At 42.1% G+C, this 4,906-nt stretch overlaps 1 protein-coding gene across 1 annotated transcript in view; it reads right to left on the bottom strand.

Annotated features, from left to right (window-relative positions):
- Positions 1-4,452, bottom strand: part of LOC104523799 (ephrin type-A receptor 4-like) — a gene marked incomplete at its 3' end in the record, with an annotated part of 57,035 nt that extends 52,583 nt beyond the window's left edge. The window contains exons 1-2 of the mRNA XM_010166491.1: positions 4,387-4,452; positions 2,108-2,121 (exon numbers count right to left, since the gene is read on the bottom strand). The remainder of the gene's footprint in view (positions 1-2,107; positions 2,122-4,386) is intronic.
- Between the last annotated feature and the right edge of the window lie 454 nt (positions 4,453-4,906).

Raw genomic sequence — 4,906 nt, 5'->3', positions numbered from 1 at the left:
AGATCACTATTAAAAGGAACAACAGAGCTTCAAAGCAAACATAACCTGCCCTTCCCCAAATAATGTGGAGATTGCATTTTTTCCATAACAGGAAAACAAACAAACAAACCAGCATATCAAGGCATAGCCAGGACCTCAACTACCTGGACATTAGAAGGAGAACCTGTTCAGGAAAAATAAGCTCCAAATCAAGTAACACCTCAAGGAGCAAACGTGTTTTAACAGCCTTCTGAACCAATCCAAGAATACGCTATCAACTTATTGTGTATTTGCACTACAGTTCAGCCCACAGGACCCTGCCTAGATCAGGGCTATGCGCAACACTTTGCAAACTCATAGTACAGCACTGACAGTAGGGCGTTTCCCCTGTAGCAGGCAGGGCAGAAGACACATGGACCCTGCTTGTACATGGGAACATCAAACAGTGAGATCGCATGACTTAGTTGCACAAAAAGCACAGGGCAGAGACAGAGCAACATCCACACTTCTGGCACCACTGCCACATATTTTAAACTCTTTTAAATCACCCCTTATTCTTTCTCTAAGCTGCCAACTACTTTCCTGGGCTAGCAGTATCCCAGTCACATTCAGCAAATAGTCTTTACTTTGGAGCTAGCCAGAAATCGCTGTCTGCAGAGAACTAGGTCCTTGACTTGGCTGGCACTTAAGAGACGGAAGGACAGGTAAGGAGACATCATCAGTCTACCAGCAACATTGCTATAACTTAGCTATCCAAACAAAGTTTCTTATTAATGGGTAAGTGGAGAAAAGCGGGAATATTACACATCTTATCCTAGAGAAAAGTCTCAGGAAATAGCTAAATTCATGTTCTCAAAAACCCAAATAGTTTAGCAGAGAGGGTAAGTGCTGAACAATCAGGATAGCAGCATGCTTCAAAACACTTACATGCCTCAAATCAAGTTCAGTCATCTTCAGAAGTGCCAAACTAACCACCACATAATTATGAAACAACAATACTTGCAATCCAAGGAAGGTATAGAAAGAAGAGATCTGGCCCTAATTCAGTAGTTCAGCACGCAGAACTTATAAAAGGAAAACACATATAAGGATCATCACAGACAGACAAAAGTGTATGGCAGTGCTTTCCTGGTAGGGAGAGAGGGGGAAGTAAGGGCATTAGAGAGCAATATCTTTCCAGCAAAAACCTCACAGTGCTTCAGTATCAGAAAAATCCTTCTTAAAAAAAAAAGTGTATATATATGTATACATATATATATATATACACACACATAATTATATACTGTCTGGGTTTGCAGGTGATACAATGAAGTATATAAAATTATCCTTGGAAAACAGTAGTAACTTTCAAGAGACTTCCCAGAAGTGCTTTTCAGAACTACCAAACCTGTGGCTTTGATAAACAGAAGCCTTCTTAATGTTAAGGGGCTTCTTGCATAATACCCTGCATTCTTCTCACAGGGACTGCTCTTATGCAAGTGATTTTTACTTAAAAAGATTCCTGCTTAGCTGAATCCGTTTATAGAATGACAGTAGTTAGCACCATGAGTCACTAGGAGCAGAAAGAATAATATTTTATTTGCTGCCTAGAGATAACTGCAAATTAAAGTGAAGGAGGGGGGGAAATCAATACTCAGCATGTCACTCCTTTTCACAGAAAAGGAAAAAATAAATCTTAAAAAGTCATCTATCAATGTAAAGTGTAACACTGTGCTAGTAAGAAGACAGAGCTCTTTAATTTACAGCTGCCACAGAGCTAGTTTACTGTTACAATATTGTCTTTATGATCCATCACTTTCCATTCTGCTTATCTTCAGACTGTCCACGCTACCTATATTGTGTGTGGTACAAGAGAAAGGAAGAAGCAGAGGGAAATAATACTTGTTGATGGGATTTCCTTTGGTACATTTATAGAATGGAGAATGCTGCTAGAGGATTCAGTGAAGAGATCGCTGAGGTCAACGGACAGACAACTAAATTCAGCAAGTTTAGGATCACATTCTCAGCATGCCTCTGTCTCCTGACAGACACACAAATAGATAGAACTGGGTTTCTTACTTCATAAGCACAGGTACACAAAACAAACCTAAGTGAGTCTTAATGCCAGAGTTGAAAATAACTACAGCCTGAAATTTCCCACCACTGTAAATGGTTCGTAACTCCAAGCATGTGGTAAAAGCTGTAACTTTTTGCTTTCAAGCTGTAACTGACTTCTATAATTCAACTCTTCCCACAGTTTAATGATGTAGAGTAACACATTCCGGGCCCAAAACCTGCTTTTCAACTGTGAAATCCAGGAGTAAATCATTAATTATATTTATAATGCAATTCATTAATTCCTCCAGGGCTACTATATATTTGATTACCGCTAGTCACTGCTAAATTACTATGTTTATCTCCAGCCCTTCTTATTCACACAACCCTCACACCTCAGGAACTGCACAGTATAGATCTAGAAAAATACCTTTTGTAATAGACAATAAGGTGCACAGAGTTAAAGAAAAACTAGCACTGAAGGACAGAATCTTCCCAGGAAGATAAGGGAGGAGTTCATTTCTGCTGCTTGAAATAAATCTGCAGCATATGAAGTTAAAATTAATGCTTTCCAAGCACTGTATCTCAGAGACAGACCATGTACTCTTAAATTTTTCACTACTGTCTTAAAAATAGAACACACGTATGTAGGTTTAGTGAAACGAGTCACGTCCACAAGAAGAGCACACACCTCCTTCTCAAGCTTGCCTGGTTCTTTCAGAGAAAACATGGGGGAAAAGGGAGAATCCAACAGCCACTCATAATATATAGTTCTCCTCTGATCATCAATTCTACTACCAACTTATTAAAATTTAGGTCCTATTTTTATATACAGCGCAGATATCCCTTGGAGAGATGTATGAAAGACCCCGTCTCATTAACCGACCTTTTCAGAGTACAGGATTAACAAGGAAGCCCGACTCTCACCGAGATAGAGCTGTACCTTTCCACACTGTCAAAAGAGGAGGGCAATTGCCTGCAATCAGCAGTGAATGTGCACCCTGGGCGCTGCCAGAGGCCTGCCAATCACTTCCCCACTCTCTGAAAAACCCGAGTTTCAGGGACAGCAGCGTGCTCAGGCAGAGCACAAGACAGGACTGTAGTCAAGTTCACCCAGAACAACAATGGGAGAGCAAAACAATCCCCCATTCTCCCATGTTATGGTTATTCAGAGCTTATGCATAATGCATCACCAACCAACGCAACCTCGGATTCTTTCCACTCACTGCTGTTTCCTTAGCTCTGCGTCTTCTAATTACGATAGGAATGCACACAAAAAAGTAAATTTGTAGGTTTCCTGAAGAATCCAGTGCTTTGTTGTGCACAGGTCCTGATCTTTCAACACTTATTTTTCAATCAGTTCAACTTAGTTACTTCTGCTTAGGCATACTAAGCTGTTTTACCCATTTAATATTAAAAGGATTTCAGGGGGTTTTTATATTAGTGTGTATTGCCATCATTTTTCTTAAATTGTTCATTTTAAGAAAGAAAAAGCCTTTCTAATTCCTTATTAAAAAAAAAAAATCCCAAGCGATGCCACGAAGTACTGCCTCCACCAGACCCCACCAACTCCAAAGTCCAGCGTTCTCAGGAGTTTCCCTAATTTTTCCCTACAGACAGGCCCCAGGCACCCTGCAGGATGGGGCACAGACAGGAGAGCAGCAAGGTGCCCATCCACTAATGTAAAGCTAAATTAGTAGAGATACTCTGACTGCAGCTCACTAAGCAAAGGGGCTCTAAGCCCCAGTGTGGGATGTGTGAATCTCAATGTCATCACATCACCATCGGGCAGTAAATTCAAGCAATCTTCTCTTACAATTGTCTCTTTTAAAAGTACACAAAAAGAAACTCCACAGAATCACTGGCAGCCACTGGGTGGTTCAGTTTATCTGTTCAGAGACCAAAACATATTATATTTACACTCTGAAATAGGACAACTGTCCCGTCACGCCAAAAAGTCTATCTTGTATATTGATCCCTACTCCTCTATCCAGAAATAGAACAGCAATTGCCCTGAACATCTCCCAGTCGAGACGGCCCATAGATATAATAATTACAGTCAAGAATGCCAGTTCAGTTGCCAGATCACATTTCTTGTTGGTATTTCAGTTTAAAATAGGCATCTAAGCCCATGCCTCAGCCAATCTCCTAATTCTGAAACCTCTTTTCTGCCCTTTTGGTTTCCACTTCTTCCATGACAGAACTATCCAAAGGGAGTATAGAGTTTCTCCAACAAAGAGTAATTCACTTGGTAAGCCAGGGAAGAAATCTGACCTCCTTACCACAATCAACAATAATCGAGCCATTAGGACTCTCTGAAAGTTACTAATCACCCCCTTTACCCTTTTGATCAGATAGCGGTTTAAAACTTACCCCTCCTTCCAGGGGACTTGCTATCCACCCCAGTTCTCCCTGAACTGATCTGGAATCCAGCAAGGTAACTGCAGAAAGGTACAAATAAAATAGATTAAATTCCAGCTGCCAAAAGGCAATATTAAAACAAATCGTTTACCTGAGCGTTTCCATATGTGTGGAGCACAATCGCATCCACCTTCAACTTGAAGTGAAATGTTATTTCCGACTGCACCAATCCCTTTAATAATTTGAAACTCTCTCTGGTTTAGCTCTGAGGAATCGCACGTTCATTCCTCCGCGCGTTAAAGCCGCTCGCAGGGCGCGGAGCGAACAGGGAAAGAATGCGGCGGGCGCAGCGGGCGGGCTGGCGGACGGCGCAGAACAGCGTGCCCGCTTCTCAGGAAAAGCGGTACCGGGCCGGGGGGCTCAGCCTCGGCGCTGGGCACACGGCACTTCCCGCCGCCCGGTACAGGCGCAGCCGCACGTTAGCGATGGGCGGAAAACTGTTACTTATTGGCACCTCGTGAGCTCGCCCAGC

This window comes from Antrostomus carolinensis, unplaced genomic scaffold (genome assembly GCF_000700745.2).
Source record: "Antrostomus carolinensis isolate BGI_N321 unplaced genomic scaffold, ASM70074v2 scaffold33244, whole genome shotgun sequence".
Lineage (NCBI taxonomy): Eukaryota > Metazoa > Chordata > Aves > Caprimulgiformes > Caprimulgidae > Antrostomus > Antrostomus carolinensis.
Note: the sequence above shows the minus strand (reverse complement) of the source record. Positions and strands in the feature narration are given on the sequence as shown.